General features: G+C 40.1%; 1 protein-coding gene across 4 annotated transcripts in view; it reads left to right on the top strand.

Annotated features, from left to right (window-relative positions):
* The window catches only part of rbfox3 (RNA binding fox-1 homolog 3), a 564559-nt gene that overhangs the window by 258088 nt on the left and 282816 nt on the right, over positions 1-23655 (top strand). For all 4 annotated transcript variants that reach the window (XM_031894300.1, XM_031894299.1, XM_031894298.1 and 1 more), the window contains one exon: positions 17335-17390. The gene's annotated coding sequence lies outside the window, so the exon portion shown is untranslated. The remainder of the gene's footprint in view (positions 1-17334; positions 17391-23655) is intronic.

Below are 23655 nucleotides of genomic sequence, written 5' to 3'. Positions count from 1 at the left end.
GTTTGCATCTTAGGGCAATTTCACCTTTATTAGCAAAACTGTAATAACACATAAAACAAGACCCCCAAACCCCTAGAAATGTGTTCAAATGTTACATAACTTGCCAAATTAGGTAAAATGGGAGTGGTATATTGGGGGTGTAGTCACAAAAAATGAGCTTGGTCAAAAAATGTTTGCTGCACTACGCACAGCGTTTCATTTTTTCATTTTTCAAATGTCATTATTATGACCACGCTAATTTCTTGGCCTCTCATTTCTTCTCTGTAACTACCTTCCATCTTCCATGGCCTTCAGTGGACCACAATGATGGCTACTGCCTTGACTTAATGTTTTTCACCCCTGACAGTTCACAATATCCTCCTTCCCACTCTCTGATTACCATTTCATTTTATTCTGACAACAAAATTAGGTAGTAAGCTGGTAAACCCTACCCTAACTTTTTCAATCCACATTGGATCTCTGACCAGGACATTTACATTGGATCTCTGACCAGTACATTCCGGTTACTTTTAAAGAATATTGCAAAAATACACATCTTGCTCTGTCCCTCTACTGCTAAAACACTGATCCAGGCCCTTTCCACAGTAGACTACTGCAACATATTACTACCTGGTCTCCTAAAATCTCATTTCCACTTACTGCAATACAGCCTCTCTGCTGCTGCACCTATCACCTGTACCGAATGCATTTAAACCTCTCTCTCTACGTCTTGACTACTTATGTCTCTCTCCTGACCCCCAAGTAGTGGTACAGTAAGTAGTAAATTCTTACCATGTCTTTAAAAGCCCTGCATATGTCTGCTACTCTTGTATGTATCTACTCTTGCTTCCTGCTACATGTCAAGCTGGTCACTGCGCTCATCTTCACTTGATCATACAGTTCACGACAATTACACATAAAAACATTTTTTGTCTTCCTGTGTCACCCAGGGGAGTATAGCGATTGACAAAACGCCCCTGTCTGCCTGTCAGTGCTCTTAATGGTATAGGCATGGAGGGTCTTCTGTCAACACTCCATGTGCATCATCTACGGTGCTTGTCATAAGACAAGGGAAAGCCAGGGAGTGCATAAAATATTGGCACCATATTGTCTAATCCTAATAGATTGTAAGCTCTCCAGGACAGGGACTTCATTACAACTGCATACTCCTAGCACTTACTGTCTAATTTCACTTCAAGAATTTTATAGGACTGGGTAAATTTGTGGTGCTATATTAATAAATGTCGAATGCAAAACTTTCAGGGTGGTGGTAGCTACAAGGTACCCCTTTGTCAATAGGTTCACTCATGCTTGTTTCATCACACTGGACGTGTGCAACACTGCTTGGCCCAAATATCCGCAAGTGCAAGGAGCTTATTTAGCAGCAAGTACCTTTAATGAATGATGTCAATATGTGCAACAATTGCATCTATTTTTTTTGTGCTGCATCTCCAATTGTAAATGAGCCCTATTTTTTCACTTTTTCATGTGCAACAAGAGTTTTAATGGGGGATTTACATTGTATATAAAAGAGTAAAAAAAACATGAATGCTGAGTTCTCTATATATTTCAGCTATTCACCCCTAACTAGTCAGACACTATTAGATTTTCCCAGCACTGTCTCTGCTGTGCCTTAATGTTTCACATCTGTTAACAACCTGAACATTTTTTTTTTTTACAAATGACAAAAATCTCACCCAGGATGAGGAAAATTGTTACAATGAGCAAAATATTCCACCCAGCAACAAAGTGTTTTTGAAATCCAAGTGCAGCAATGGAAAACTGTCTCTCTCTGTGTTTCTCCAGTGTTATCCAGAGATTCACTCGTGGTAGATAAAATTGCTTTTCCTACCCTCACTTATTCCAGGAACTGACAGCACGGGGTGAGAGTATAATACTTCTTGATTGTGATATTGTTAAACACACACGGCAATCAGAACAAGGTGTAAGTGTGCCAACTTTCTCAGTCCTGGAAGATACTGAAGAACCAGCATAAGTACAGCAGGTGATTTACTAGACAGACAGGTTTTTTTTCTCTATTCTGTAAATGCTGTTCATTCAGCTATGGACTGATATGTGTTATGTGAAGTCACAGTAATTTAAAATCATAATGGGGTTGTAAACCCAAGCTTAAAATGTATCCCGATTAAAGAAAAAGGAAATTTGGTTTGGATGCGGGAAAGCTTTTTTTTTTTTTTTTTTTTTACTTTACAAATAATGTAACAAATGTGTATCATGCTTCAAATTAACTTTCTTTTAATAGGAAAAATTTGTTTGTGAGTTTGTATCCTCTTTAATTATGATGTGGACAGACAGAAAAAGTCATTGGTTCTTGAATCCCCACCTTTGACTTCAGAAACCATATTCTTGTAAAGGCAACAAATACCCCAGCAAAAGGTTAGTGGGGCTAGTTTAAATATACTGGACAAATTTGTCACTGGGCAGTGACACAATCAATCAGAGATTATCTTATTTTTTCAGCCACTAGTGGTTAAAACAATTAAAGCACAAATGTAATTGGTTGTCATGGGCTACTGACATGGTGCATATTTGCCCAGTGAATGTATACAGTAAGAGAGAACCTGTTGGATGAGTCGAGAACCTAACTGTAGCTGGCTAAATTGGCATTCGTCCAAGGTGATGGGAAGGACGGGGTCAATGTGATGTCACAATATAGCCATGGTTGCTGGATCAATCCATAGTGCAGAAAGTAGTGTAAGGGAGAGCAGTTAAGCTCTACCACCTGCCTATGACTCCTATAGAGTTGCCTTTTGGTGCATCCTCCTTATGCTCCATCTGCTCCATATATTCATACTTATCCTTTATATAGATATATTTCTATATATTCATAGCTCCCAACTGTCCCGATTTTCGTGGGACAGTCCCTCTTTTGAAGGCATTTTTGTCCCTCTTTCCATTACCATTCCATACAGTATATATCACTTGCTGCCCTTGTTGAAAAAACTCCAGAGCTACAGGGGTGACGCACGAGCAAGCAGCACAAATATTAACCCCTTCTGTGTCTGTAAATTTAACTTAATGACACACATAATATTGGCAAATATACTGATTATCAGTGAAAGGCCAATTGCTCTAAGAGTATTTCTGGCAACTTAAGGTACTAAAGCAGAAAAAGATAGAAACAGGATTTCATTTAAAGGTAAAAAAAAGAACGAGTTCTGGAAAGGTCACAGAGAGCAATAATTTACCAGCTGCAAAGCTAAGCCCCTGTGTCATACTGCAGAGCAGCACAGTCTAGCAACAGAGGGCAAATTCTTTGCAGCCCCACTGTGCAGAGCGGGTACATCAGATCCATTATTGCTTTATTAAAATATATTCAACTTTGTTTTTATTGTCTCTCCATTGCTCTGCCTCAGCCATCTTTCATCTGCCGACTCCCTGTGCTTGTGAAAGAAAAGACTGTGTAACCCGCTAGACAATCCACCGTCATTATATTCACTTTTTGTCTTCTGCTTCCTACTTTCAATAACCTGTCAGTGCTCTTCTTTATTACCTTCAGGTTTCTATCTGTTTTTCTATGCAATTCAGAAAAACTTTTTTTTATTGTGTTTATATGGGTATATAAAGATAGACTGTGCCTTGCAGACTTGTTCAGACCCTTGACCAGTTCTCTTACTGAATAACAAATGATATTCTGAAATGTACTTCTCTGTTATATCTTCATTTCAAAGCACTGAATCTTTAGAAAAAAAAAATGTTGTATGTGACAATTTTTAGTCTTGTCAATCATAACTTAGTTCCTGCTGGTCCAGAGGTAGGCAAAAATAATCTGACTGAAGCTGCCTCCAATTTATGACAGAACAGAAAGAAAAACATTCATGGATCCTCAATCAGCGCAGCAATGTGCTATGTAGCAAGTAGCATTATTTGTTTCCTATAAATTAGGATACAAGGACCACTCTGGGGTCTTAATGAAAAAGAAGTGCAGATTTAATAGGTTGATGTTTTAATCTTCCCTGAAACCATATTCGTGTGCAACAAAGAACTAGTTTGTTGGTCTTCAGAAAGATCCCGGGAAGGTCTGATATGTTGACCTAATCAATTTGCACTTTCTTGATTGATTGAAATTGATGAATTTCCCTGCACAGACTAGGCTGATTTGGACTAGAATATTTGAATTTGCATTTTTTGTCCAAAATCTACTCACTGTGTGCAGTAACTGGTGGATCTCATTTATTAATTCAGTCAAGAAATAATTCAGTGTTTTAGGTTGACAAGGATAAAGAGATGTCCTCTTTTCCTTTGTTCCCATTTATCTGTCTATAGCGTCCTTTAACAAATTGATTTCCTGTTCTCTGCTTAGGGGCCAGTATTAAAGTTGGCCTCCTCTACCACAAGTATACATAACCATAGAAAAGAAAATGAAAACAAAAATACTTATGTTGCAGAGGGGTGTTCCCAGTTTTATTTCGGTGCTCGGGGCACTGTTCTCCAGCAATAACAAACCCACCTTTGACAGTCTTTTCTCATATTTTAATTGTTCCATTATTTATGCCAGTTTAGTTTCATGTCCAATATTTTTTATGAGTATTTTTCCTAAAGCATGGGGCCCAAATCAGCACTGTATACTCAACGTAAGGCTTTGCTAGAGATCTATAAAGAAGCAAATTTATGACCTCGCCCCTTAAGTAAAAATTTACTAGCTGTTACTTACACTGTCTTGATTTTCATATTCTGTTATCCACAATAAACTCAAATACTTTTCTGCCAGTTTTACAGCCAGATCACCTGTTTGTATAGATCCCCGTGCAAGGCTGATACATTCTAGATAGTTTTATGTCACTGGCAACCAGTGTTGAACTGGCTCACCAGGATACCAGGAAATCTCCTGGTAGGCGCAGGTGTCAATGGGTCTTCCTGATTATAACAATTTGGTCTTTTTCATCGTCAGTCCATTTTTCTGTATGTCAACAAAGAGGGCAAAGGGATGGAAGAGTAGATTACAGTATGCAAAGAAAAGCGACTAGGAGAATTAAAGAGGCTGTGAGGAGAGGAAGAAATAGTTTGGAGATTTAGGCCAAGGTCTAAGATTTTCTGGTGGGCCCCTGGCATCCCAGTTTGACACTGCTGGCAACCACAAAATTGTTGCTTGGACTGCCCTCCATTATTTAGATTCAGTAAAAGCAAACCTGTACAAACCCACTTAGTGCTGTAGTCTATTTAGAGGATGTAACATTGGCAACTACATTTTTTGAGATTTAATCTTGAATGTCATATCTTAACAAATATTTAGTTGGTAAACGGACAGGCCTATAAATACCAGACTGTGACTTTATGCCCAGCTTGAATATTAAAATTACCAGCTTTCCTCCAGTACATTGGCACTTTAATGGAGCAGAAGGAATTTGAGAAGATGAAGGCATATTTTTCACAGAAAATATTTTTCATTTGCTGTAAGGCAAAAAACCTGTTTTTCAATTCAAGAAATAAAAAAGTTGTGTGCCTTTTAAATGATACCACTGTTACTTAAAGGGGGTCTAAGGAAAAAAATTTATTTAATTTTTGGGTCTCCAGCACAAAAATGAACATATTCCCAATTTACGTCTTTTAAAAATTTTGCACCACTTCAGGCCAAAGTTTGTCATTTCTCCCCTATGCCCTGACACCATTCATGATTATGTTCTGATTGGTTCCGTGCTGCTTAGGAGGAATTTTTGGCTCCTGCTCCAATGCCTGGAAGTCCAACACCTACTTTTGTTTGGCCTTGCACAGACAGAAGCTTTGATGAGTAGCAGAGAGAAGCAATTTTTATACTCTTGGGCAGTGAGGCACAGAGCCAAAAATTCCTTCTAAACAGCACAGCCGGTGGCCACCAGATCATATTAAGTTACTTTTATGTGGAGAACCTAAAAATTAATTTTTGTATTTTTTTAACTTTAGATTCCCTTTGATATTTGAACAAAATAACATGATCCTTTGCCTGCTAAAATATCGTGTCATGAGCAAGAACATGACTCATCTGTTACCTCTTGATTAAAGAGTTACTTTCAATACTTGTGTTCTTGTCCTACTGTTCCATTAATGAACACTGTCAGATTAGTCATATAAAGCAGTGTAAAACCACTAATAAGATATAAAAAAAATGTTAAAAGCAAAACTGCATAAAAACTTAAACATTTATGGAATATAAGTGCACACTGAATTATTTATTAGGATGACGGGAAAATTACAGTTATCATAGTTCCCTTTAAGGGTAAAGTCCATAAAGAGACTTTAGCTACCTGAAGTGACTCAAAAACAATTTCTCTGGAAAGAAACTGTGGTATCTATCCTACTAATATGTGAATATAGGGGAGTGTGGGAGCTTCAGGGTAGGTCAAAGAGACCAGTTGATGCAGGCACAACCAAGATGTAGGTGGAAAGGGCAGTGACGGAAAGAAACCAGTAAGTGCTAAGGTCCTTATGGATCCACTGGATGTAAAGATTAAAGACTAGTCCAACCTAAATGAAAGAATTCTTCTTTCAAGACCATTATAAATGTACCCCACATTTTTTTCCATCTAGGAATTAATGTACCACAAGTATACCAAACTGCACATTTTCTATAAACTTTTATCTGCTTTACCCTTTAAATAACTGGCCATTTTAAAATGGCAGGCCTTTAGAGACTGCATATATTTTAATATTTGCCATTTTATATTTTTGTAAATACAATTGAGAAATAATGCATGATACATTAGACAGGAGGAAAATAAATATCGGTGCAGTTTATTCACATGTAGCACATAAACATCTTTTAGCTGGTATTAGGGAGTGCTCACTAGAGTCATAACTATAAGGCTAGAACAGTCTTAGAAGATAAACCTATTTGTTTGAAGAAAGTGCAACATTGTTTTTATGTTATCCATATGTTATGTTATCCATTCTATTCCTTAGATTCATTGTGGACCTTGTGTAAAGTTCTTAAATGAGCAAAAGGAGCATTTGCCCAGGGCCCTCCAGGACAGGGGGAGTTTACAATTGGCCCTTCTATCTGCTATAACTTCTTACCAGTGTCCAAGTTCTTGTAGGACATGCATTTGACTGAAGCCAGCCCCCAAAGTAGATTTGCTCTTCAAAATTGACTTTAAGACTATTTCTTTGAATTTAACTTTAGATCTTTATAACTTTTCTATCCATCAAAGTAAAAAGATGGGGTTAAGATGAAACTATTAAAGGTTAATTGTAATAATGGAAATGAAGACACTAAAACTGTATTAAAGAATGATTTAAGGATGGATGTTGTATTTAGTTATGTTATTTTCTATCACACCTCGCTGCAACCCTCTCCAGCATTAGCACTGGAAATGTGTAGCACTGGAAATAGTGTGTAATAAGAAAAGTGAGTGTGGCTTGGGGGGAAAATGTCTGTGGGGGATGTTTGCTTGTGCCTTAAAAAAGCTCTAATGTAGAGCCTGTATTGCCTTACCCAAAACCTGACTCAAACAGACTGACCACCATTGAACAGGATGTTTCTTCAAACCAGAAAACCAGAAGTGGACTGGGAAAAAAACAGAAATAAAAGAAGAACCAAAGCTTAACTAATGAGGTAGGCTACAAATGTTGTACGTTATGTTTTGGGCTTCTGTATCAGCCCTAGGCAACCACAGCCCTTTATCAGGGAAAATCTGTGCCTCCAAATATGCCCCAATAGCTCTCCATCTCCTTTTCTGCTGATTCACTGCACATGCTCTGTGCTACTGTCGCTTACCTGAGCTTAGGGACCAACACACAATATACTGTATATACAAAATATACATTTTACAATATATGGCAAAGTAGTTATTCATTCAGATGATTCATTCAGCTCTGAAACCAGTGCAATTAGCATCAGAATTTAATAATCAGCCCTTTAACATTCTTAGTTTGTTTTGCATAAAACACAACCCCCAGAATTAGGAGAATAATGATGAGTGGCCAGCTTTTATTAATGTTTCCTCACTCCACTATCAGGCTTGATCATTATACAGTATTGGTTTTTTTTTGTGAGGCATTCCTTGTCCAGTCTGCTGAAGTGTGAATGGTCCTTAGATTAAATATTGCATTCTAACAGTTTAGCTATGATCTGAATAATAATGTGAAAATGTGCAGATCTTGGGGGTCAGCTATGGACACTAATTTCCAAATCTACATTGTGCCACATAATACCACCTCCCCACCAATGCCAGCCAGGGCTCAGGAGGCTATCTGGATGAAGTAGCAAATACTTATTTCTTCCTCCTTCTGCTTCCCAGCTCAGAAGCAGAGGGGATTTAACAGGAAACAACACTTCATTTACCCTGTTAAATATCACAAATAATACATTTTAGATTTGTGCTATTATTATAACTGTAGGAACAGCTAATATGCTGCACAATCCCTATTAATTAGGCTCATGTTGAACAGACTTGTGCTGCTCTTTTAAAATTGCAGCTTATATACGATATGTTTTCCCTCTGCATTGTTTGCCTATTTAGAGCTACCTAGAATAGAATTTCATGAGCTCTGTATCTTCTTTCAGGTCACAGTTGGGGTACCTATTCTGGCTGCTTAAGTTTTTCTCCGCTTGTTTGGGGGCTATGCTGCTATCAGCAGGTTCCTATTTCCTGTTAACGTACTTTGGCATTGACTGATAGAAATTTTTAAACAGCCTCAGGCTGTGTTATGCCTCCAATGTAATGTTATTGATTTAATTAGGCTTCTTCTAGCGTGTGGGTGGATTGCTAGGTTGGTGGAGTTGGGAAGAGCAGGGAGTTTCGTGCAAGCTGATTATTCTTGAATTTTAGTTTACCGTATCTTTGCTTTTGCCGTCTGTAGAAGAAGATGGGTTGCACAATCTACCAGGTTAATTTAGTAGAAACAGATATTTCTTTTCCAATCATTGAATACCCTGCCAGTAATAGAAAAAGTCAATGGAAAACAGTCAGTTTCTGTATATTCTTTATGAACATTTTGTAAATATTTTTTTAGAAGAAATTGAGTGTAAGTCACGTCAATTAAAAATACAGCTTCGTATGATGTGATGCATTTCTATAGTTTCTCCTATAAGGAAAGTGAAAGGGACCAGGAGGCTTGAGAAGATAGAGCGGAAGAATAATGAGACAAGAAAGGGAAATGCGGTAGGTGTAGGCTTCACTTTTTACAGTTGTATTATATGTGTGCCAACCATTGGTTGCTAATTATATCCAAGGCAATACACAACCAAGGAAGGTACACCCAGGGTAAGGTAGGAGAGTCAGTCATGTGAATTTACCACTAACATTATTAAAGTAATAATTGGACTCTTAAGAACTGTATCCATTGGACCCAGGTTTGTGAGAATACTTGTTATGTTCTCCATTCTTAGTATTCTACACACTTCAGTGCTTTTCTCATAGAGACAGGGGGTCAATGTTTTAGCTGCATTGGTTAGAAATTTCAGGAACCCCCTTTTAGATGGTTATAGGAGACTCAGCAAAATAGAGAGTATTGTGATTGATGGATTCAGAGAGTGGATATCCTGATTTCTGATTAATCAAGGTGATGGGAAGCATGGTTGGATTGCTGAAATGTAATACAATACCTTGGGAAAAATATTCTATTTAATTGTGTTGACTCTCAGGAACCAAGATATAACTTGGGAGGGCCTACTCTTGTACGATAACTTTGTGAAAGAGTAGGCCCTGGAAAAAGACCTTCGCTTAGGGTGTTTCTCTGGGTCTATTTTGGTAGAAATAATATAAACGCAAACTATCTACTGAGTGGTAGTGTGTTGGGGGTATCCTTATCTTTACCTTGCGCTAGTTCTCTGCACTCCCTGCTTAATCCGAGCTCAGAGAGTGAGCGCAGGGTAAAGAACCCCCTAGGGAACGAGCAGAGGGGGGTAAATAGTGGCCCCTGGGGTGCGATTGCCCAGGGGCCCCATGGGAAAAGCCAGTATGTACTTCCTACCTCTCGTTTTCTTCTGCTTTTTCTCTCCCTTCCTGTGCTCCCCCCTCTGCTCCCCCCCACTTCCTGTGCCGCCCACACACTGAAGCCGGCTGCTGATGCTGCTGTCCCTCCGATCTCCTGTCTCCTTCTGTGATCTTTAGCTGTTTGTGCCCAGGTTAGTGGCAGATACACACACAATCACACACTTATTACACTAATACACACTTATTCTTACACTTATACACACACATACATACATTTTGGGCTGGGGTTGGGGGGTTTCACACTTACAGCATTCACACTTACTTGCACACACACATGCACACAAAACACATTTTGCCATGTGTACACACACTTACACACTTATGTAAAATTTTTTTATCGCATCGTTTTTTTTCTTGCCTGAAAAAAATGTTTTATTGCCATTGCGGATAGCATATTTGCTAACCGCACTGTGCAATACCTTTTGTGTATTATTTTTGTGTTTTTATTACGTTGTACATTTTCTGTGATTTTGGTGCATTTTTAGTCATTTTATTGCATTTTTAGCCATTTTATTGCATTTTCAGTTATGCATAGTTGTTGTTTCGCTTGACTTTGTCTGTAAAACTAATTTGCCCAAGCCAGAATACTCAAATTGTGATTCTGACTGCAGATATCACTAGGAAAAAAAAAACATTGATTTTAGGTTTTTTGGGGGGATTTTAGCAATTTTACTGCATTTCACATTGTTCTTTGTTACTTGTCTTTGCACATGGACATTTTGTCTGCTGTATTTAATTTTGGCTTCCTCTGTACCCACATAGTTTGGTAAATCTATGCATATAGGGAATCAAACTGTTCAGTAGACCCCTGGCGTTCATATTTATTTATGTTGGTACGTTATGAAATGTGGGCTACATAATGGGGCAAAATGCAAGCTTTGTGACGATTTCCAGAAATGTAATAAAAACTGTTCTGTTTAGCATAGCTTTGTAGCTTGGTAGTTTGCAGTAGAAAGATGTATTTACCCATTTTTGTTTTGTCAGAATGTGTACTTTCGGAAAATGTATGGTTTTCTAGGGTCTCCGTAGTGTTAGGGGGTCTTATGGCACATAATACACATACCGGGTGCAAAAACTGCACGAGCCGGAGCGTCATTTGTGAACATTCATATGCACTATTTTCATTTTGGTGCCCTTGTACTACGCATAGTTTGGTAAATCTATGCATATAGGGCATCAAACTGTTCAGTAGACCCCTGGCATTCATATTTAGAGTGTTTTATGTTAATACGTTACAAATTGTGGGGGTACATAATGAGATAAAATGGAAGCTTTGTGGCGATTTTCAGAAATGTCATAAAAACCGTTCTGTTTAGCATACAGTTGTTTTCAAAATTATTTAACCCCCAATGCTGTAAAGGGTTTTAGGGAATTCAGTGTACATTTGTAATTGTGTTCAGAATGAAATCTTACAAGGACTTTTTAAAGAACCAAATGCAACTAAAATGACATCAATTGTTTTTGTAATACAGTATTAAATGTTTTTTGTGTGATTTCTTCATTGACACAATTATTCAACCCCTTAAAGACCACCACTCTTAAGAACAGAGGTTCATTCAAGTGTTTTCGATCGAGGTATTGAAAACACCTGTGGATGTCAACGAGCAGCAATCAAGCATAATAAGCACCAATTAGGCAAATTTAAAATGACTGTGATACTCAGCTCCTTCTAGACATTTACTGGTGTGTTTACAAACATGGTGAAGTCAAGAGAATGGTCCAGGAAGACAAGAGAAGAGGTGATTACTCTTCACAGAAGGGCAATGGCTATAAGAAGATTGCAAAGATGTTAAACATACCAAGAGACACCATAAGAAGCATCATTCGCAAATTCAAGGCAAAGGGCACTGTTGAAACGCTACCTGGTCGTGGCAGAAAGAAGATGCTGACTTCGACTGCTGTGCGCTACCTGAAGCGCAAAGTGGAGAAAAGTCCCTGTGTGACTGCTGAGGAACTGAAAAAAGATTTGTCAGATGCGGGTACTGAAGTTTCAGCTCAGACACTGCGTAATTAAGGCCTCCATGCCAGAACTCCCCCTTGCTGTCTCCAAAGAATAAAAAGAGTCGACTGCAGTATGCCAAAAGTCATGTGGACAAACCACAAAAGTTTTGGGATAGTGTTCTGTGCAATGATGAAAATTAGAACTGTTTGGGCCCATGGATCAACGCTATGTTTGGAGGAGGAAGAACAAGGCCTATGAAGAAAAGAACACCTTGCCTACTGTGAAGCATGGCGGGGGGTCAATCATGCTTTGGGGCTGTTTTGCTTCTGCAGGTACAGGGAAGCTTCAGCGTTTACAAGGTACCATGAATTCTCTTCAGTACCAGGAGATATTGGAAGAAAATGTGATGCAGTCCGTCACAAACCTGAGGCTTGGGAGACGTTGGACCTTTCAACAGGACAATGATCCCAAGTATACCTCCAAGTCCACTAGAGCATGGTTGCAGATTAAAGGCTGGAACATTTTGGAGTGGCCATCGCAGTCACCAGACTTAAATCCGATTGAGAACCTTTGGTGGGACTTTAAGAAAGCAGTTGCAGCGTGCAAGCCTAAGAATGTGACTGAACTGGAGGCTTTTGCCCATGAAGAATGGGCTAAGATACCCGTAGATCACTGCAAGACACTTGTGTCAAGCTATGCTTCATGTTTAAAAGCTGTTATAACTGGAAAAGGATGATGTACTAAGTACTAAGAATGATTGTCACTTGGGGGTTGAATAAAACTGATAATGATGTGAGCACAGAAAAGACATTTGTGGTTATTTCATTATAAATGTTATGTTATATTTGTCTGACTTACAAGTGCCTCTTTGATTTAATTGTAAACAAGATGACTGAAATGATCAAAATCAATGTCAAACTGGCCAAAACACTCAATTTCAGTGGGGGTTGAATAATTTTGAACACAACTGTAGCTTTGTAGTTTGGTAGTTTGCAGTAGAAAGATGTATTTACCCATTTTTGTTTTTTCAGAATGTGTACTTTCGGAAAATGTATGGTTTTCTAGTTTCCCCGTAGTGTTAGGGGGTCTTATGGCACATAATACACATTACCGGGTGCAAAAACTGCATGAGCCGGAGCGTCATATGTGAACATTCATATGCACTATATTTATTTGGGTGCCCCTGTACTCCGCATAGTTTGGTAAATCTATGCATATAGGGCATCAAACTGTTCAGTAGACCCCTGGTGTTACTATTTGAGGTGATTTTCCTTTGTATGCAAGAAATTGTGTGAGATAAATGCAGCAAATTGCAACATTTTTAGGCGATTTTCTAAAATGTCATAGAAACCACTAGCTTTAGGAAAGCTTTGCAGATTGGTACTTTGGTGTAGAAAGGACTCTTTACCCATGTTGGATTTGTCAGAACGTGTACTTTCCAAAAATATATGATTTTCAGCGGTTACCCTACATTTCTGCAGTTTCTATTCCAAATAAAACTGCCATGTGTTTATGAATTAGGTAAAGGTAAGCCATGAAATTAGTGCGCACAAGGTATATTTTGGGGTCTCTAAGTGCCACGGGCTTTCATAAACCTATGTACAGTGGGCATTAAACTGTTCAGTAGACCTCTGGGGTTCATATTTAGGGTGTTTTATCTTGGTACCTAATGACCTATAGAAAATAAGATGCTGCATATTGGAAGTTTTGAGGTGATTTTTGGAAATGTCATAAAAGTCGGCAAACTTAGGAAACTTTTGCGGCTTGGTACTTTGCAGTAGAAAGACATGGGTACCCATTTTAGATTTCAGGGAATGTGTACTTTCCAAAACTATATGACTTTCTGGGGTGAGCGTACTTTTTACTACCTTTATCCCACATAAAATGATATAAATGTGTTGATTTTGCAGAAGCTGAAATGACGGAAATGATAGATCACATGGGGTATGTTCACATTGGAGCCCCTACATGCCACATACTTAGGTAAACCTATACATATTGGGCATCAAACTGTTCAGTGGACCCCTGGCGGTCAAATTTATTTAGGGTGTTTTATCTTGGTACCTAATGGGAGGTAAGATGCTGCAAAGTGGAAGCTTTGAGGGGATTTTTGGAATTGTCATCAAAATTGCTTTGCGGCTTGGTACTTTGGAGTAGAAAGACATGGGTACCCATTTTAGATTCGGGGGAATGTGTACTTTCCAAAAATATATGGCTTTCTGGGGTGAGCGTACTTTTTTTGTAGTGTTATCCCACACAAAATTATGTAAATGTGTTGATTTTGCAGAAGCTGAAATGACAGAAATAACAGATCATATGGGGGTATGTTCACATTGGGGCCCCTACATGCCACATACGTAGGTAAACCTCTACATATTGGGCATCAAACTATTCAATGGACCCCTGGCGTTCATATTTAGGGTGTTTTATCTGGTTACTTTATGGCCTGTAGGAGATAAGATACTATAGACAGGAAGCTTTGAAGCGATTTTTAAGAAATGTCACAAATTTTGATAAAAACCAGTAACTTTAGGAAAGCATTGCGACTTGGTAGTTTGGAGTAGAGAGGCAATTCTACCTATCCTGGATTCCCCAGAATCTGTTCTTTCTAAAAATGTATAATTTTCTGGGATAAACCTTCTGTTAGTGGAATTTTTGGCCTTGAAATCTAAAGTATGCAGCTTTCTGGAGCAATGCTTTGGAAATTTGGTAGTGTACTGCTGGGAGTTTTTGACCTATACAAGTGAAAAATCTCCATAAAACTATATATATTTGGTATTGGCACGTTCAGGAGACATGGGACTTTCCAAATCAGTTGTATTTTCATGCATAAAATAATTTTTGTTTCTGGTGTATGTGTTTATATTCTGGAAAATATTTTTTTTTTCATTTTTTATACATTTAGAAGCCTATATCTGGTAACAGAATTGGAATTACACAAAAATTCCACCATATTTTGAAAGCTTAGGTTGTCCTGAAAAAAACAATATATAGTTTTCCTGGGTAAACTAAAAGTCCCCCCGAGGAAAAGCCCCTAAAGTGAAACAGTGCAAAATGTTCAAAAACTGTCTGGCAGTAGAAGTTCCACTTTGTTCAAAACGGCTGGCAGTAAAAGGGTTAATGGAGAAGGATCTAGGGGTTTTTGTAGATAACAAGTTGTATAATTCCAGGCAGTGTCATTCTGTGGCAACTAAAGCAAATAAAGTGCTGTCTTCTATAAAAAAAGGCATTGACTCAAGGGATGAGAACATAATTTTGCCCCTTTATAGGTCCCTGGTAAGGCCTCACCTTGAGTATTCAGTGCAGTTTTGGGCTCCAGTCCTTAAGAAGGATATTAATGAGCTGGAGAGAGTGCAGAGACGTGCAACTAAACTGGTTAAGGGGATGGAAGATTTAAACTACGAGGTTAGACTGTCGAGGTTGGGGTTGTTTTCTCTGGAAAAGAGGCGCTTGCGAGGGGACATGATTACTCTGTACAAGTACATTAGAGGGGATTATAGGCAGATGGGGAATGTTCTTTTTTCCCATAAAAACAATCAACGCACCAGAGGTCACCCCTTTAGATTAGAGGAACGAAGCTTCCATTTGGAGCGGCGTAGGTGGTTTTTCATGGTGAGGGCAGTGAAGTTGTGGAATGCCCTTCCTAGAGATGTGGTAATGGCAGATTCTGTTAATGCCTTTAAGAGGGGCCCGGATGAGTTCTTGAACAATCAGAATATCCAAGGCTATTGTGATACTAATATCTACAGTTAGTATTAGTGGTTGTATATATAGTTTATGTATGTGAGTATATAGATTGGTAGGTGTGGGTTGTGTGTGCTGGGTTTACTTGGATGGGTTGAACTTGATGGACTCTGGTCTTTTTTAAACCCTATGTAACTATGTAACTATTCTTCTATCAGTTTTTTTTGGTCTTAAATCCCTGTAGGCCTTTCTATTTCAATTTGCCCATGTTAAGTTTCCCATATTTTAGGGAGTCTCCAAGCCGAGACTGCTTATATCCACTCTGAGATCATGCTCAGCCAAATTTTGCTTGTCTGGTAAAGCCAGAAATAAATTCTTAAATTCCAGCACACTAGAATTTATGAAAAATATGTGTTGTTTGTTTTATGATGAAAGTTATGGTGTCTATACTTATCTAAATGTGCAGTCTCTTGGTACAGTGGGGCCCTTCAATTTGAGTACATGGACATAGGGGTTCTTATATTATGTAAAAGTATAAAAGTGTTTGCCTGCTTTACTGGTCTTCTGATGGGGTCCAAGGCCATGCTGATTTGAGTATATTGGGAAACATCTTCGATTTGGCCTGTAAGCTCCATGGGGAGGTAACCTAATTGTTTGCTAGCATGTCATCAATAATGAGTGAGGACATCCTTCCTTAAAGGCTCAAAAAAAAGACAAAAAAAAATATAATTGACCTGTTAGACCTAAAATCTGTACAGGTAAAATGGACCTATTATGCAGAATGCTCAGGATCTAGGGCCTGCACCTCTGGTGGGGTAAACAGTATAGGGCTATAGGTTCCCTTTAAGGCTACTATAAAATCATTAAATAAATCCAGTAGGAATGGAGTTTATAGGAGATGTCCTTTCTGTAATTTGGAGCTTTCTGGATAAGCTGTTTCTGGATTAGGGATCCCATACCCATATTTTCTATTAAATACTTGATTGTGTTTGTACATCAGGGTAAGTGCCTCTCATATCAGAGAGGAAAATGATTTCACCAGTTATTTAACAAATCTGCTGAAAATCCTCAGCTACAGCTTTGCTCATTTAGTAGGCTCCCTGCAGAGCATTCCTTGAGCATCCCTGGTGAGGTCTGGGACTGCAGAATGGACATATTCATTTGAATCTGTCGAAACAGGTTAAACAAGCGAGTTGTGTCTCATCTTGCTTGCCGCCCCTGAGTGTTCATGCAACAGATTGTCCCGTCCAATGATTTAGAGCTTGAAGGTTTCACAGTGACAGAGAGAGAGAGGGTTCCAGGGATAAAATAATCTTTGGAAACAGCTGAAGTGACAGAAGTCCCATTAACATCAACATATGTCAGGGAAACTCAGCACTTGAGCGAGAACCAACCCACCGATAGCGGGGAGAAGAGAATGCTAATTGCTTGCATGCCACCGGGATATACCTCGTTAATTTACAGGATGGGGTGGACTGCACAAGGGTGGCTACCCCCTCTATTTTCACGTTATAAAAACAGAAAAAAACCTGGCATAATTAACCACATTAAACTATACGCATATTAATTCTGTTCTTTTTTTCTGACAGAATGTTAGTGCAATTTCTCCAAATGAATTCCATGCATATGGAAAGCTATTTGACCTGATAATTTTTTTTCCATGCGGAAGGATGATGCCTCCCCCCCCCCCTCTTGTCTTTAAATTGCATCTTCTCCTTTCCATTTTCCCGTGTTGTGATTTAAGGTTATTTTTACTGGCGTTGGCTCCAACAAATCTCTTTTCTTGTTTGTTTGCAGCTTGCAAAGCCTCGGGACTTGATCAGAGCCTCTCTGCTGTCCAAGTACATCTGTGGGTATGTATATTTTTATTCCACTCTCTGCTGTGCCTGTGGCTACTCTCTCTTTTCCCTGCATTTCAGAATAGGGGCTGTTTAATATTTCACCTATAAACGGTGTGATGCAGCTGAGACTTGTGTTATGATCTTGTATAAAATCTAAATTAGCTTGGAGTCATATCTCAGAGAGAATTCATTGTGCTCTGCCTGCACTAAAGAAAAACATATTTTAGCTGCCACTGGAATACATATGCGTAAGTTCTTATTCTTTACAGTAACCATTGTGTTGCTTGCCCAACATACACAACATACTGATGAGTTTAGCAAAGGGGTCATCCATCTGATTAGTGGGAAGCTCAGTTTTGGTTATAAAGGTAAACCTTGAATATAACCCCTATTAGAAATGGAAAAGAGCTCATGTCAAACAGTGACAATATGACTGATACGGAACAGTATATGCACTATAGGAACAGAATTACGTACACAATGTAATTACAAGATGTAATCTGCTTGGTCAACAATGATTTAATACACTTCCCCAGTGCCTTCACAGAATATGGATAATCTATAAAATAAGTATGGCTCTGGACAAAAAAGATTATTTACAATAAAATAGGTGCAGAACTACCCCATTGATATGCTCTACATAAAGCACTTGCCCATTTGTATCAGTGCCATTTAAAGGAGAAATAAAGGTTCAATCATTGTAATTTCTTACCCCTGATACCGGTGCTCCTGTTTGTAGAAAACTGCACCAGCCCGGGGTACATGTGAGTGAGTGATGCTCTTCCTGATTCTTTCTTCGTGCCAGGGGCATATGTGCAGTAGAGTGAAAAGCAGAACTTTAACAAAAAAGCTGCTTTTTTCTCTCTACTGCACATGTGTTGGCCCAGGATTGCGAAGAAAAAAGATGGAAGGAAGAGTATGGCTCGCATTAACCCTGGGCTAGTCCAGCTTTCTGCTAACAGAAGCAACAGCCCGGGGTATAAGATAAGCAATTAAAATCACTGCGGGGTGCCAAATGTTAGGCACCTTTTCTTCTCCTTTAATAAAAGCCACAGAATTTGTCCAGGTCCAGCACCCATAGCAACCAATCAGATTTTTGTTTTTAAACAGCTGACCAGTTGATAATACCTGTTCTGGGTAAGACCAGACCCGTAGCAAACATTACTCCTTTTATTACATTACCCCATATCCACGTGTCTAGCTCCAAATCACTTATTTCTGTAGATCAGCAAAGTAAACCTGTACCTAACACCTGTCTTGGCCAGGACTCTCTTTGCTCATTGTGCCCAGGTTTGCTCTTTTAGGACCATTAAGACTGCATACTGTTGAAGGGTGTGTGGGTGCATGCCCATGTCCTACCCATCAATTAAAAACTGTAAATATGTAGCTTTCCATGGGTACTGTTGACATCATTATAGGACAGTGACTTTCTTTATCCCTCATGTGGTCCTTGGGTTTAGAGGGAGATTGGGGTATATTTATCAAAGAGAGAAGTTAGAGCTCACTACAGCCCAGAAGAGTGAAATTCTGCCACTCTCCAGAGTATTTATCAGTGAGTGAAAGTAAAAGTTCACCCTTTGATAAATATATAGGTATGGGATCCCTTATCCGGAAACCCATTATCCAGATAGTTCCAAATTACGGAAAGCCCATCTTCCATAGACACCTTCCATAGTCTCTCCCATATAGTAACGGCTCCATTAACAGTTAATTGGCACTGGATTGATTTACTCAGGTCATTAAATTGTGTGATCTGTTCAGGAATATCACATTTACCACTAATGTGAAACTGCGATGTATATTTCATATGTATTCCACAGACGCTTGCTATTCATGTGAGACATGACTGTGTAGGGTTTCTTATCTGATATTTTCCTGCTTAACTATATCTTGTTGTAGTATGTAAGGTCTTTCCCCAGTCCGCCAACCTCAAGCATCAGTGTTACTTACTGTACTTGCACTCTCAAATTGGTGTGCACAAACAGATTAGTATTTCTACTTCTCCGTGTCCTACCCTGGGATTCCAGGTTCTTCCCCGGTCCGCCCACCTCAAGCATCAGTGTCAAGGTACTTATGTCAATTGCACTCCCAAACTGGTGTGCGTAAACAGAAGTATTTCTACTTCTCCACGTCCCACCCCAGAATTCCAGGTTCCTCCCCAGCCTTCCAAATTAAATTGCACTTCCCCTGCCTACTCGGCGCCTCACCCTAATGCTGATTAGGTACTTCCCCAGTTGCCCGCAGTTGCACCACAACCGCCTCACACCCGTATAGACCCTAATTCAATAAAGGTTAAAATCAAGCTATTGTGTCTGACGCGCGTTTTGCCCATATTGGGCTTTGTCAAAGGCCTTTGAATGAGGGACTATATGGGTGGCGGTGTCTGTGGACAGTGTCTATGGAGAAGTAGAAATACTATTCCGTTTACACACACCAATTTGAAAGTGCACATAAATTAAGCACCCTGACACTGATGCTTGAGGTCAGGGTCGCCATCAGAAATCATGGGGGCCCCTCACAACAAAATTTTCTGGGCCCCCCTCCCACCAGTACAAAGGACTCACAGACATGAGACATTGGTAGCCAGCAGTGCCCCCCCTAGTACATTGGTAGCCAGCAGTGCCCCAACCCTAGTACATTGGTAGCCAGCAGTGCCCCAACCCTAGTACATTGGTAGCCAGCAGTGCCCCCACCCTAGTACATTGGTAGCCAGCAGTGCCCCAACCCTAGTACATTGGTAGCCAGCAGTGCCCCAACCCTAGTACATTGGTAGCCAGCAGTGCCCCTCTAGTACATTGGTAGCCAGCAGTGCCCCCCCTAGTGCATTGGTAGCCAGCAGTGCCCCCCCCAATGCATTGGTAGCCAGCAGTGCCCCCCCTAGTACATTGGTAGCCAGCTATGCCCCAACCCTAGCACATTGGTAGCCAGCAGTGCCCCCCCTAGTACATTGGTAGCCAGCAGTGCCCCAACCCTAGTACATTGGTAGCCAGCAGTGCCCCAACCCTAGTACATTGGTAGCCAGCAGTGCCACAACCCTAGTACATTGGTAGCCAGCAGTGCCCCAACCCTAGTACATTGGTAGCCAGCAGGGCCCCCCTAGTACATTGGTAGCCAGCACAGCACAGCCCCCCTTGTCTTGTTCGGCTCCTCCGGTGGCTCCTCCGGCAGCTCCTCCGGCGAAGTACTTCGTTCAACAGCACTGCACTTCTGAGTGCCGAACTACGCCAGGCCCTTTTATAAGGTTGTGCCCCGTGTGTACTGACGTGCATGTACACACGCGGCGCAACCAATAGGATCACCCGCTGACCACCAATGACAGGGCCCGGAATTGATTAAAGGGGGCCCGAGCTACTAAGAAGCACACTAAGTAGCACAGCCGGGCCCCCTTTTAAAGTTAAAATCGTCTGGGCCCGGGACGACTTTACCCCCTGTGCCCCCCTGATGGCGGCCCTGCTTGAGGTGGGCAGACTGGGGAAGTACCTTAAGTTCTACAACAAGATATAAAAAGGCATAAAAAAAAGGGAATTAGCAGGAATGATACAGTATAGTGATGGGCAGGCTAGCCTAAAACCCATGGGACCCTTGGGTCGGGCAGATCCAGTCTGACCAATTACAATTATAGCACCTAATCCTTCTCAGCCTGACTGCCATCACTCATTTATAGACTCTTGCCTGTTCCGTCCCCCCTGGTGATGTATAAGATATCGCTGGTCGGATGCTGGTAAATAAGTAATAGCTACTCAACAGGTCTGGTTTGGTATATGGTGTCTTGTGGCCTCATTTTACAGTTCTTAGTTCTAACATATGTTTTAATGCAAACAAGGTGCAAAATGTCAAATAGATATAAACAGGCAGAGGGAAAACACAACATTAAAAGACAAGGAAACCTTAAAAATAAAAACTGTTCCAAATTTTTCCAAATCTTCAATTGTGTCGTCATGTTCCCCAGCAGCTCACTAGGGGACAATTTAATTCCTGCAGCTTGTGCTACATTCTAAAGACTTAGACCAAGGCCAAACACATTCACAGTGGCAATGGTTTAAATTTGTGTACCTCCTTCGGCGCAGCAAGCTTGAAGGATGACAAAGGCATCACATTGACAGCCTTCCACAATGATATTTGAGGAAACAATATGGCTGCCAAGAGCTGATTATGGTGCACTCTTTTCAGAGGAAGAAGTAACATAGATGTAAGCATTTTTTGTTTTTAGAAAAAAAAATAGCAGTTCACAATGGAGGTATTGCTTTCCACAATTGGGCAAATTTATAATTTCCTTGTCTATTATTATCAGTATTTAAGCCTGCATCTATGTTTTCAAAATGGTTTAAAATTTGCTCGCTAATGGGAACTTGAGCATAGTTCAGCAATGTAGGAGCACAGCATTTATACAGGAAAACAAAGCAGCTCAATTGTGCCAGCAGCTATTTTGTAAGAAAGTAAACAGCTGCTTTTCAATGACTTAAGATTAAATTTACATAGTTTAGTATTGCACTTGTGTGAAAACCAGCACAGCAGTTCAATTATGCCATTTGCTATTCCATGAGATAGGTGAAACAATTAATCAGTTACAATTCACTGGCTAGGAATTAAGGTGGTTCAGCCATGCCATTGGTTCATTAACAGACTGTGATGCAGAAGTCTAACATGTATTAGGGGGGAAGGTTCTGCAGTTTAGCACTAGTGAAGGCTCTTTAGTGAGAAGCAGAACAATTAATTGTATACAGGTTAGTGGAAAATAAGTGAATCAGAATATTTCTAATGTTACTAACACATTTTGTATGTCACATGCACCACTTACTTACATGCACATACCAGGTCACATGCACCACTTACTTTTCCCAGGATCCTGAAAACTTTTCATGCTTAGAACCTGCTGCCTGCCCCACTGTAATAAAATGTGCGACGCTGGCAACCATAAGGTTATGGGTTACATGGTATAGAGCTAGGTGCCTGTCATATACTGCCACAAAAAAAGGCACGTAATAATTTTGTAACACTATTTTGACTAGTTGAGGTTGTGTGGTGCAGATGACATAAATGGACGCCAGAGGATTCTTATGATGAACTATAATACAGATTTATTGTTATACACCACAGGTGTTAAGCAGGGTTATCATATACTCACAAGCAGTTGGTATAGAATGTCACAGTCGTTAGTAGCAGTTGTGACCTGTAGGGACAGTGTAGCCCACAAAGGAGATATGCAGAGGTGGTAGCCGGGTGTCCCAAGATGGATGCCCTTTACTGGAACGGATCCCTCCAGCCAACGGTGGTTCAGGGGTAAATACTAGCCTGAATCCTTTGTCTTAACTGGGGTCCCTACAGCAAGGCATACAGAGCCTGGGGTAGGCTAAACCCTTAGTGTCTCCTTTGGTGGGGCTAATGGCTGCCCTTTCTAGATAAAGCTGACTATGCTCACTTCTCCTAGAGAGTGCTATTAAATATTCTGCTGTGCTTGCTTATCCCCTAGGGTACAAATGGCTTCTGGGGCCTACAGTCTGCTCCCAGGCTCAGATGGAGCTCTGCTTGGGAAACAGCATGCAGCCAAAAGAGGAAGCCACTCCTCCTTGCTAGACACTATATCAGTCTGCAAGGGAGTCTGCGCAAATTGTGTGCACATGGATCTTACAGGGAAAATTGGTTGCACACCAGTCTGCACATCTCTTGGCTGTCTCAAAAGAGAAGTATACACACACACACACACACGCAGTGCACCCAAAAATAAGTTATTTGTAATGAGAACTCTTATCTCCTATACCTCTTGCCAACCTTTTCATTTAGTTCAGTGTGTGTTGTTGGATTGTTATTGGGAACAGTGGTGGAAGCCGTTTCCTTGCATTTGAAGAAACACAATAATAAATCTTCCTTATTGATTTGCATTGCAGGAATAGTGACTAATAACAGAACTCCAAAGATCGCAATTTAATATGAAAACATTTGATTTAAGTTTCGCTTACATGGGGTCTTAGGCAGAGTAGCTATTTGCTACTTCTTTATTCAGCCACCAAACAATCCCAGAGACATGCAGAATTGTATTGGGGGTATAGAGGCCAACTGGCCAAAAATATAAGGGCACGCAAGGCAAGCTCCTACCCCCAATCAACCTTCCCATTCCCACTCAGCAACATGCAATTCACAACAATTCACCACCCCCCTGCTCACTCACCTGCCTGCTACACTAATGGCTGGAGCCATTTGCCTCTTTTGTTCTAGCTGTTACAACCCTTACTGATTCCATTGAAGAGCAGCTGTGGTAGGTAGAAAGAGTATAGAAATA

Source organism: Xenopus tropicalis, chromosome 10 (assembly GCF_000004195.4).
Source record: "Xenopus tropicalis strain Nigerian chromosome 10, UCB_Xtro_10.0, whole genome shotgun sequence".
Classification (NCBI taxonomy): Eukaryota; Metazoa; Chordata; class Amphibia; order Anura; family Pipidae; genus Xenopus; species Xenopus tropicalis.
This window is presented reverse-complemented; position numbering and strand designations above follow the sequence as displayed.